Below are 13,307 nucleotides of genomic sequence, written 5' to 3' on the forward strand. Positions count from 1 at the left end.
GCGCAGCTCGATCGTTTTGTTTACAAGTTAGTATGGCAAGTTACATATCAAAATGCTCGGCTGCTCATTGGCTGTAAGTTTTGAGTGTCAGTCACAGTGTCCAATCAAACTGGTAGATTCTACCAGGGTTTGGAGTTTACGTCATCGTTCAGCTGTCTGTGACACTCGTTGGCTATACGAGGTGCCAGTCAACCCCAGACCCGTCGTAATTGGCCAACTTAGGTGTCGATCAGAAGCTAACACTTCCGTGTTACATGCGGTAGCATGGTTATCGCCGACAGAAACAAATTACGTCTGATATGATCAATAGAAATGAAAAAATTACGTAGCTAGTCTCAAGTTATGAAACGTTTTCTGGAGTTTTTGTCCCTTTGAGGATATATCGTGTGTTTTGGACCTAATCGTTTTACTGGATTATATTCGCTGGAGCCTTACGGACAGAATGGGATCAATACTGCTCAGAAATATTGATGTTTGACTTGCAGGGGGTCTTCAAAGGTAGGGAAAGTCAACTCTTAAAAGTATGTACTTCTCTGTAAAAAAGGCTTTAGTGTCAGTGCTGTGGTTGTTGTGTGTCAAAATGGTTTATATCATCGGTAAGACGAGACTTTGAAGTTTCATTTGATGGGTAGTATGTCGAGATGCATGGCAGATGGGCATGCACACATGGCTGTAACGTCGTCAAAACGCTGTTATGTCCCGGGACCGGTACGTGTGCGCGTTAAGGGGTAAGCGATACAAATTTCTCTGCATATTACATATTTAGTATAAGACCTGTTGATCGTTCATATTAGCAAGTCATTTGCCACACTGCACAGACACAAATAACCAATCTATTCATGTTTCAGAAGTGTTAGAAAGACCAAAAGGAGCCTTTGCTAAGGTCTTGTTACATAAGACTAAATGAGTGATCGATACACTTTTGCAGTACCTAAAAAAATGTGTTACAGAATTTTCTGCTGGGCTTAGAGACAGGGTTGTGTTGAGACATAAATCTGGGGAAGGCTACAAAACGTTCCTGCAGCATTGAAGGTTCCCAAGAGCACAGTGGCCTTCATAATTCTAAAATGGAAGAAGTTTAGAACAACAATGGCTGTTGCTACAGCTAGTCACCTGGCCAAACTGAACAATCATGGGAGAAAGACCTTGGTAAGACTTTGGTTCAGAGAATCTGTGCAGAGATTGAATATACTTCCTGAAGGACAACTATCCTTGCAACACTCCATCTATCTAGGCTTTATGGCCAAGTAGTAACTCCTCATTAAAAGACACATGAAAGCCCACTTGGAGTTTGCAAAATGGCACCTAAAGGACTTACAGTGAGAAACAAGATTCTCTGGTATGATGATTCCAAGATTAGTGTCAGTCATATGTGGAGAAAGCCACGTACTGCTCATTACTTGTGCAATACCAAAACATTCGGTGAGGCATGGTGGTGGCAGCATCATGTTGAGGGGTTGGATTTTAGCAGCAGGGACTGGTAGGCTAGACATGGTTAAGGAAAAGCTAAACAGAACAAAGTACAGAGATATCTGTACTGAAAACCTGCTTCAGATCACTGTGGCTGGACTGAAGGTTCACCTTCCAACAGGACAATAACCATAATCGTTAAAGCTAAAACACAGGAGTGGCTTAGGAACAACAACCTAGCTACAGCCTATATTTGGACACAATCAAAAATCTCTGGAGAGACTTGAATATTAGCTTTTGACTGACTGTCTCCAAAAACCTGACAGAGCTTAAGAGAATCTGCAGAGATTGAACCGTCACCTTATCGTGGTGGAGGGGTTTGCGTGTCCCAATGATCCTAGGAGCCTCAGGTCGATGACTTTGTGGTCGTGTCGTCGGACTTGCGGCCATATGTCTTGGACACTCGGGTGAAGAGAGTTGCGGAGCTGTCAACTGATCACCACCTGGTGGTGAGTTGGCTTTGATGGTGGGGGAAGATGCCGGTCAGACCTGGTAGGCCAAAACGTGTTGTGAGGGTCTGCTGGGAATGGCTAGCAGAGTCCCCTGTCAGAAGTAGCTTCAACTCCAACCTCCGGCAGAACTTTAACCACGTCCCGAGGGAGGTGGGGACATTGAGTCGAATGGGCCATGTTCTGTGCCTCTATTGTTGAGGCGGCTGACCGGAGCTGTGGCCGCAAGGTGGTCGGTGCCTGTCGTGGCGGCAATCCCCGAACCCGTTGGTGGACACCGGCGGTGAGGGATGCTGTCAAGCTGAAGAAGGAGTCCTATAGGACTTTTTTGTTCTGTGGGTCGCTGGAGGCAGCTAATAGGTACCGGCAGGCCAAGCGGAACGTGGCTTCGGTTGTTGCTGAGGCAAAACTCGGGCATGGGAGGAGTTTGGAGAGGCCATGGAGAACACTTTCGGACGGCTTCAAGGAGATTCTGGTCCACCGTCCGGCATCTCAGGAGGGGGAAGCAGTGCAGTGTCAACACCGTATATGGTGGGGATGGTGCGCTGCTGACCTCGACTCGGGACGCTAGGGTCGGTGGGGGAGTACTTCAAGACCTCCTCAATCCCACTAACATGCCTTCCACGAGGAAGCAGAGCCTGGGGACTCTGAGGTGGGCTCTCCCATCTCTGGGACTGAAGTCACCGAGGTGGTCAAAAACTCCTTGGTGGCAGGGCCCCGGGGTGGATGAGATCGCCGGAGTTCCTTAAGGCTCTGGATGTTGTAGGACTGTCTTGGTTGACACGCCTCTGCAACATCGCATGGACATCGGGACAGTGCCTCTGGATTGGCAGACTGGGGTGGTGGTCCCCTCTTTAAAAGGGGACCGGAGGGTGTGTTCCAACTATAGAGGGATCACACTCCTCAGCCTCCCTGGAAAAGTCTATTGGGGTTCTGGAGAGGAGGGTCCGCCGGATAGTGAACCTCGGATTCAGGAGGAACAGTGTGGTTTTGCCCTGGTCGGAACAGTGGACCAGCTCTTCACCCTTAGCAGAGTCCTGAGGGTGCATGGGAGTTTGCCCACCAGTCTACATGTGTTTTGTGGACTTGGAAAAGGCATTGACCGTGTCCCTCGGGAATCCTGTGGGGGTGCTCCGGGAGTATGGGGTACCGGACCCCTGATAAGAGCTGTTCGGTCTCTGTACAACCGTGTCAGAGCTTGGTCCGCATTGCCGCAGTAAGTCGAGCCCGCTTCCAGTGAGAGTTGGACTCCGCCAGGGCTGCCCTTTGTCACCATTCTGTTCATAACTTTTATGGACAGAATTTCTAGGCGCAGCCAGGGTGTTGAAGGGGTCCGTTTGGTGGACTCAGGATTGGGTCACTGCTTTTGCAGATGATGTTGTCCTGTTTGCTTCATCAGGCCGTGATCTTCAGCTCTCTGGATCGGTTCGCAGCTGAGTGTGAAGCGGCTGGGATGAGAATCAGCACCTCCAAATCCGAGACATGGTCCTCAGCCGAAAAGGGTGGAGTGCCCTCTCAGGGTTGGGGGAGAGATCCTGCCCCAAGTGGAGTAGTTTAAGTATCTTGGGGTGTTGTTCACGAGTGAGGGAAGAATGGAGCGTGAGATCGACAGGCGGATCAGTGCAGCATCCGCAGTGATGCGGGCTCCGCATCGGTCTGTCGTGGTGAAAAGGAGCTGAGCTGTAAGGCAAAGCTCTCAATTTACCAGTCGATCTATGCTCCTACCCTCACCTATGGTCATGAGCTATGGGTAGTGACCGAAAGAACGAGATCGCAAATACAAGCGGCTGAAATGAGTTTCCTCCGCAGGGTGTCTGGGCTTTCCCTTAAAGATAGGGTGAGAAGCTCAGTCATCCGGGAGGGGCTCAGAGTAGAGCCGCTGCTCCTCCGCATCGAGAGGAGTCAGATGAGGTGGCTCGGGCATCTGATCAGGATGCCTCCTGGACGCCTCCCTGGTGAGGTGTTCCGGGCACGTCCAACCGGGAGGAGGCCCCGGGGAAGACCCAGGACATGCTGGAGGGACTATGTCTCCCGGCTGGCCTGGGAACGCCTTTGGGATTCTCCGGAAGAGCTGGAAGAAGTGGCCGGGAGAGGGAAGTCTGGGCCTCTGCTTAAGCTGCTGCCCCGCGACCTGACCCCGGATAAGCGAAAGAGGATGGATGGATGGATGGATGGATGGATGGATGGCATTTAAAAAAAAAATTAAACATTTCTAAAATCCTGTTTTTGCATTGTCACTTGTCAAAAATAAATTTAAATTGTTTTAGCATAAGGTTGCAACATAACTAAATGTGTAAAAACTGAAATGGTCTGAATAGTTTCTGAATACACTCTACACATCATGGCACTCTTGGTGCTCTGGTGTTGAAGGGTTTAAGCAGGCATCAGTTGGCAAACCTCCAAACCTTACTTTTAGGCAAAAAATACGGACACAGCGAAGAAAAAAAAAGACTAAATGTCGAGATTAAAGTCGACACTGACTTTATTCTCGACATTTACGTCGAGATTAAAGTCGACATGCTGACTTTATTCTCGACATTTCCACTTTATTCTCGCCATTAATGTCGAGATTAAAGTCGACATTTACACTTTATTTTATTGTTTATTTTGTCAGTAGAATGTCGCAAACTAAACATCTTAAAATGAATGTTCAATTTACTAGATTTTCTCAAACCCCTTCATTAATTAATGTAGCACATTAAATGCTTTATATTAAGTGTTCCCCGACCCAGTTTTTAATCTCTATGCGCTTCTTCAACTGACTTCCTCTTGCACTGAGAGGCGCAGACAGCGATCGCCGCACATTGACTTCATGATATTCCTGCTCTAAGAACATTCAGAATACTAAGAGAAATACTTGATATCTTCTTCACGATGAAATGCATTAAAGCATGTATTAAATATGGGTGGCGGGGGGCACGGTGGCGTGGCTATAGAGCTGTTCCCTTGCATTAAGGGGTCCCCAGTTGTATGTTCAATGTAGTACAAAGTCCCAAAATCTGGATATATGAATGGGTATCGCACAGGTTTAACTTAAATATTGTGTAAATATTGGGCTTGGTGGGTCGGAGACACGAACACAGGATTAAATGGATGTTCTTCTGAGCAGGCTTTCTTTATTGCATGCGTGCTGTCTATCTGACGTACTAAACCTCCAGTTTCTATCCTTGCTTTTTCTTTCTGCACATAACCAATCACCACAAGATAAACGTCTTTGTGAAATTAAACCAAGTTATAAACTTAGACCTCGGAGTTTTCAGAACTTTAAATTATTAAAGCATGTGGGGGCACGGTGCTTGCTGGGCTGGAGTTTTCAGAAATTAAATAAAAAATCTTCATTATACATGTTTAATTATGCCATCCATTCAGGGTTGCGCCCATCCCAGCAAGCATCTTGTGCGAGGCAGGACTAAATCCTGAATGAGACGCCAACACATCGCAGGGTGAATACGTGCAACATATAAAGTAGCAGGGTCAATAATACATAACAAAACCCCACATCCTACATGTATTTGAAAGGAAACTGAAACACGCCGAGTAGACCCACCAGAAAAACATGCAAACTCAAGGCAGGGAACACCCGGGACCCCTTGCTGCTGCGAAGCAATAGTGCAACCACCACGCCACCGTGCCCCCATATGCTTTAATACATTTTAAGTTCTGTACATTTTAAGTTTTGAAAACTCTGGGGTCTAGGTTTATAACTTGTTTTAATTTCACAAAGACGTTTATCGTGTGGTGATTGCTTATGTGCAGAAAGAAAAAGCAAGGATAGGAACTGGAGGTTTAGTACGTCAGATAGAGACAGCGCGCATGTAATAAAGAAAGCCCGCTCAGAAGAACATCCATTGAATTCTGCGTTCGTGTCTCCGACCACCACATCACGAACCCAACATTTACACGATATTCCAGTTAAACCTGTGCGATACCCATTTATATATCCAGTTTTTTGGAGCCTCGTCACACTTGCCATAAAGTTCACTACACAGAACATACAACTGGGCACCCCTTAATGCAAGGGAGCAGCTCTACAACCACGCCACCGTGCACCCCGCCACCCATGTTTAATACATTTCATCGTGAAGAAGATATCAAGTATTTATCTTAGTATTCTGAATGTTCTTAGAGCAGGAACATCATGAAGTCAATGTGCGGCGATCGCTGTCTGCGCCTCTCAGTGCAAGAGGAAGTCAGTTGAAGAAGCGCATAGAGATTAAAAACTGGGTGGAGGAACACTTAATATAAAGCATTTAATGTGCTACATTAATTAATGACGGGGTTTGAGAAAATCTAGTAAATGAAACATTCATTTAAAGATGAAGTTTAGTTTGCGACATTCTACTGACAAAACAAACAATTACAATAAAGTGTAAATGTCGACTTTAATCTCGACATTTAGATTTTTTTTTCTTCACTGTGTCCGTATTTTTTTTTTCACCCGTGGCCCTAATACGCTTCCGTAGTATTCACATAAAGCTGACTTAAAAACTTTTCAACAGCCCTATTCTCCAGTGACAGACATCATCAGTTTCTACCAAAAGTATGCATACTACTTTCTGTTGCTGGAGGCTGCAAAATACAACAACAATAATTTATTTTTGTGCAGCCCAAAATCACACAAAAGAATGCCTCAATAGGCTATAACAGACCCTGTTTAACTGACAGACCCCCTGGCCTTTACTCTCTCAAAAGACAAGAACAAAAACTCCTAAACACAATTTGCAGGAAAAATATCTTTGGAAAGGCAATCCAAGAGTTAGACCCCCTTGCAAGTAGTCTGAGCATGCAATGGGTGAACAAACATACTGATTCAATTACATTAAAGAACAAATCTTTTTGAGTCATGTGTAGGCCCAACGTTTTAACCAGCAGGTATACTGAGTCTAGAGCTGTGTTTCCCAACCTGGTGTGCAAAAAACTGTGACTGCTTTTGTTCCATATGAAAGCATAAAGATGATTGCAAAGATGATAGCACTGGATCTGAGAATTGACTAAGGTATGGGTTTTTTCTTGACTCTACAGTATTGCCCCTGCATGTTGTTTCTTGTGTGCATCTAGCGGGCAGCACTTATAAGATTTTTATTTTCTTTGAATTGTTCTTTTACAAGTTTCACTTTTATTTCTGAATTTTTAAAACAATATTTTCATGTGTCCCATATGCTGAATCTTTTAAAAGAGGTCTGGAGACTTGTGTTCATGACTTTGATACATAAATGTAAGATCAGTAGTATGGAATGCATACAGACAAAACGATCCACATCTTCAGCAGTTCATAATTTTTGCAAAGTAATTCGGAAGTTTCTAGAATAAGAGGTAGACACCATTTGTGAAATTCTAGTGACAATAAACTAAACAGGCTAGTTATTTTGCACTTGTCTTAGTCACTGAACAAACATACTGATTCAATTACATTAAAGAACAAATCTTTTTGAGTCATGTGTAGTGCACCCAACGTTTTAAATAGCATTCCGCAACAGTCTAGAGCTGTGTTTCCCAACCTGGTCTCGGTCCTGTGACTGCAGTAAAGATTCCTAATCAGTGACAATACCTGATAGCACTGATCTCATTTAATTAGCTGGTATTATTTTTCTTTTATTCTACTATCGCCAACCCCGTGTTTGGTTTTCCGGATACACACTTATAAGATTTTTATTTTCTTTGAATTGTTGCTATTTCTTTAGTTTCACTTTTATTTCAGAACTTCTGTAAAAACAATATTTGGAATCGTATGTGTCCCAATATGCTGAATCTTTTAAAAGAGGTCTGTGAGACTTGTGTTTAATGACTTTGATCCATAATCCAAGATAGGTTCTCTGTTTGGAATTTCAACACAGACAAAACGATCCACATCTTCAGCAGTTCATAATTTTTTTGCAAAGTAACCAATAAATGAATGTGAGTTAAACACCATTTTTGAAATTCTCTGACTTAAACTAATTTCCTTTTATTTGCGTCAATGCGATCTGTGCTATCTTTTTTTTTGATACTGTAGCGACTGACGTAATAAAGTGTCCAAAAGTTCTACTTTAACAATCGCCGACTGCATAACCCCAAACACAAGTTTCTAGCATCTTCTCCAACCCCTCCTCTGTACTGCATCAATCAGCACCCAGCTCAGTCTTCTGTTCTGTACTCTGCCCTCCCTCGATCGGACCTAACAGTCACTTAAAACAAAAAAGGCTTCAGCTTGGCTCGGACGCTACAATACTTTCGACTGTTACTGCTTTCATATTCTGCACCTTTCTCTGCATGTGTATCGCGCCTTGGGTCTCTCTTCTCCGCGCTGCTCTTTCTTCTTTGCTGAGAGCACAGGATCTGTGTGTGCCACGTGACTTTACATAACTGAATGTTTTGCTGGCTGTCCGTGCTCTTATTTGATAAGAAGGGCGTGTCTTGCAAGAATCTTATGTTCCACGTCCCCGCAAGACTGCCCTGGGACAATCTCTTGGCACCAAGTCTCATGTTTACGGTCCCTGCGAGATGCTCCGTGGCCAGTCTTTTTTGTCTCGTGGGTCTTTAAAATGTCTTTCGAGAACTTCCGAGAAGATCACATATGTCGCCTTGCTTTTCCATTCCAGGATTTTTTTTATATATAGAGAGACATTCATAAAAGCACAGCAGCATGATTTTTACATTTATAAGACATTTAGAACTATTTCTGATTTTTCTGTTGATTTAAATGCTTAACTCTCTTTTGTTGATTTCATTATATTTTGCCCTTTCTCTGTGCAGTTTTCCCCCTTCGTTGTATCTTATTAATGACAATTAGAAATGAGCAGACACCCAGGCAAACAACACTGAATAATCAAAGGCTGCAAGTACTTTAGCATCAGACCCACTAATTAGTAAATAATGGATTAATTATACGATTAAACAACCAAGATGAAAATATTGTTAAAAAGAAAAAATACATTATTCCCATATAACTGCTTGGTACATTTTAATATATAAAATAAAAACTTAGTTTTCTAATTTCTATTTTTGTTCCCAAAACACAGAACTTGGGGAATAACACATCATTTAATTAGAGCAGGAGTCCAATTAAAAACTGAAGCTGGTTGTAACAAAAACCTGCAGCCACAGGGGGTCCCCAGGGCTGAGGTTGGGAAACACTGGTCTAGAGCTATCATTTTAACTTCACTTAAATGCCATCTTCGGCAAATAGCCTATCAGAAAACTTTTTTAGTAAAACAGTCATGACGACAACTAGTCAATGAGTGACATGGTAGATGACACTAAGCACCATCCATTGATCCTACCCCGACTATTCTGGAGAAACATTGCAAGTTCATTCACGAGCTGCAGACAAGGAGTACGGTAGTGCATCCATTCTGTCCTGCAACTTCGGCCCTAGATCTGCAGTGATGTATGGTGATGTGCCTCTGTAAGTGGATATTATTGCAGACAAGAGACTTGTAGCAGAGTGAGAAAAACTTCCTAATGTTTGTGCGAACTTTACCCTTAACAGGTTTTCAACTGTGTCCTCGTATTCTTTATGAAGTCATTTTAAAATAACAGTCTAATGTACTAATTCCCTTCATAATTTTAAACACTTCAATCATGTCACCTCTTAATCTTCAATTGCTTAAACTGTAAAGGCTCAGCTCTTTTAATCTTTACTCATAATTCAACCCCTGTAGCCCTGGAATCAGCCTAATCGCTCTTCTCTGGACCTTTTCTAGCGCTGCTATGTCCTTTTTGTAGCCTGGAGACCAAAACTGCACACAGTACTCAAGATGAGGCCTCACCAGTGCATTATAAAGGTTGAGCATAACCTCCTTGGACTTGTACTCCACAGATCGTGCTATATAACCTAACATTCTGTTAGCCTTCTTAATGGCTTCTGAACACTGTTGGGAAGTTGATAGCTTAGAGTCCACTATGACTCCTAAATCCTTCTCATAAGGTGTACTCTTGATTTTCGACCGCCCATTGTGTATTCAAACCTAATATTTTTACTTCCTATGTGTAATACTTTACATTTACTGACATTAAATTTCATCTGCCACAAATCTGCCCAAGCCTGTATGCTATCCAAGTCCTTCTGTAATGATATAACGGATTCCAAATTATCTGCTAATCCACCTATCTTGGTATCATCTGCAAACTTAACCAGCTTGTTACTTATATTCCTATCTAAATCATTTATATATATTAAAAATAGCAGCGGCCCTAGCACTGACCCCTGTGGAACACCACTCTTAACATCGGCCAGTTCTGATGAGGTTCCTCGCACCATCACCCTCTGCTTCCTGTGTCTGAGCCAATTCTGCACCCATCTAAAAACATCACCCTGAACTCCCACTTCTTTTAATTTGATGCCCAACCTCTCATGTGGCACCTTATCAAATGCTTTCTGAAAGTCCAGATAAATAATATCATAAGCTCCACTTTGATCGTATCCTTTTGTTGCCTCCTCATAGAATTCCAGCATGTTAGTAAAACACGACCTCCCTCTTCTGAACCCATGCTGACTGTTCAGAATAACTCCTGTCCTTGCCATGTGTTGCTCAATCTTATCCTTAATAATTCCTTCCATTAATTTTCCTGTGATGCATGTTAAGCTTACTGGCCTATAGTTGCTTGGATCTGCCCTGTCACCCTTTTTATATAATGGGATGATATTTGCCATTTTCCAGTTTTTCAGAATCTCTCCAGTGCGCAGTGACTTCCTAAAAATATGTGTCAAGGGTTTATATATGTACTCACTAGCCTCCTTAAGAACACGAGGATAAATATTATCTGGTCCTGGTTTGATTTCATCTTATTTAATCTGAGCAGCACTTCTCCCTCTACAATTTCCAAATCCCTCAGTACCTCCTTAGTAGTCGTGTTTACCTCTGGGAGGTTATCCACTTGCTCACTTGTAAACACCTCAGAAAAATGTAAGTTTAGGGCATCTGCTATTTCATTGTCTGTATCTTTTAATTCCACTTTACTATTCCTGATGCACTTGACCTCCTCCTTAACTGTTCTTTTACTAATAAAATACTGAAAGAATCTCTTGGGGTCTTCTTTCGCCTTATCTGCTATATTCCTCTCCAACTGTCTTTTAGCCTCTCTGATATCCTTCTTAATGGTTGCCCTCATGTTCTCATACGCTTTACGATTCACTTTGCAGTCATTAGTGTTATATGCCTTATACAGCAGTTTTTTCCTTTGCAACTTCTTTTTTAAATCTTTATTAACTCTTTCAGGGCTAATTATTTTTTTATTTTCTCCCAGGTCTGAATATTTTTCCCAAAAACTCAGTTTTCTAAAAAGTATGCAAAGCCAACACTAAATGCATTTAAAAATTAAAGATCATCTTTCTAAGATCGGCTGTCACACTGCTTACATACTCACTACATACCTGTTTCTCTAACCATTTATATTCTGAACGGCACTGTCTGGAAAAGAAACAGCTACCTGCCTTTCATTTTTGATTTCCAGATCACTTGCATCAAAATTGGTGTTTGGTAAGTCACTGTCTGATTCAGCAATAATATGCAAAAAGCAAAAAACTTAATAATGCCCACAGAGTATTTTGCTTTGCATATTCACTTTGCTCTTTTGCTCAACGTCAATGCCATTCTAGCTCTGTTTACTCTACGCTCCTCATACACACACAAAGGGATTCGATGTCAAGTCAATGAGTCTACCAGTCCTCCTAGCAAAGAGGGTCTACTCGTAACGTGATGGTGAGATTTGACAACCTTTCCAGCTGATTATTACCTTCTGCCCCTGGATGTTAACTAAAGTCAACATCCAACCTCAACCCCCAGCTGTTGACAAAAGTTGACATCGGCCCTAAAAGAGTTAATCCACCGTGGAGTTTTTTTTAGTTTCCTGTTAATTCCAAATTTAGGTATGTATCTGTCCTGCATTACATGTAAAACATTTTTAAACCTGTTCCACTGCTCCTCGACTGTCTCCACACTTAAAAGCTTATCCCAGTCTATCCTACTTAGACTTTGTCGCATCTGCTCAAAATTAGCCCTACCAAAGTTCATCTTAACAATTTTAGTCTTTGCATCTGTACTCTTACAAAATACTGAGAATTGTATTATATTATGGTCACTTGACCCTAGTGGTTCAATCACCTCTACACCCTCAATTCTATCCTAATTATTACAGAATACTAAATCCGAGACAGGCTTCACCCTGTGTTGGTGCTTTAACATGCTGTGTTAAAAAACAGTCACTGATTACTTCTAAAAACTCCTGCTCTTGTGCTCCTCCATCTGCAAGGTTATTCCAGTTAATATTTGGATAATTAAAGTCCCCCATGACTGTAATATCTCCCTGTAAACTCTTTTTGATATTACTAAAAGATGTTTATTGAATTTACTGTCTGAATTGGGTGCTCAATAACACACTACTAAAATAAGACCTGTTTCCCTAATATTTTCCAGGCGAAGCCACATGTCCTCACTAAGATGGGGCGCATCATCCAACTGAAGAGGTCTTACATTTAAACCCTGTTTGGCATAAACAGCAACCCCACCTCCTTTTCTGTTCTGTCTATCCTTCCTAAAAAATGTGTATCCCTCTATGTTACACTCATCCCCATCTTTGTTATTTAGCCAGGTTTCCGTTATTGCTATAATTCACAATTCAGTTCACTGATGATACGAGGTGTGGCAGAAAAGTAATGAGACTGATTTTCTATTTACCAAAGTTTTTATTTTTTCAAACATCAATGTTATCCCCTTCAAAGTAGTTCCCTTGGGCAGCTACACACAGATGGAGACGTCGTTCCCACTGTTGGTAGCAGCGCTGGAAGTCTTCAACCGGTATGGTCTTCAGCATGTCCGTTACACTCTTTTGGATGTTTTCTAAAGTCCCGAAATGACGTCCCAAAATGAAGTCACACGGACTGAGGTCAGGTGAATAAGGGGGCTGGGGAACCACAGGAATGCCTTTTGAGGTCAAAAATTCTGTTATGGAGAGGGCAGTTTTTCGGGACCATTTTGGCACAGACCTTTCACATGTGCAAATGTTCAGTCAAAATTTGATGAACGGTAAATCTGTTCAAATTTAATTGTTCACTCAACATTCTTAATGTTAAACGACGGTCTGATCTCACAAGAGTGTTCACACGTTCGATGTTTTCATTGGTTTTCGAAGTTGAAGTCCTCCCTGAACGGTGTTCATCTTCAACGTGTTTTCTGACTTCCAAAAATGATTTGTGCCAGCAAAAAACTTGAGCTCGGGATAAAGAATGTTCCCCATAGGCCTGTTTTAACTTTTCAAACGTCACACTTGCCATTTAATGGCACAACGTTGCTCCAAATTCCGCTGTTCCATTTTGCGTGACGCACAACCAAAAACACAACTTCGCTAATAGCAGTCACAAAAATCATGTAGTTAACGGAAGGAGTTGAAACTCGCACTGAGCTATGGGAG

Source organism: Polypterus senegalus, chromosome 2 (genome assembly GCF_016835505.1).
Source record: "Polypterus senegalus isolate Bchr_013 chromosome 2, ASM1683550v1, whole genome shotgun sequence".
In the NCBI taxonomy this organism is placed as follows: domain Eukaryota; kingdom Metazoa; phylum Chordata; class Cladistia; order Polypteriformes; family Polypteridae; genus Polypterus; species Polypterus senegalus.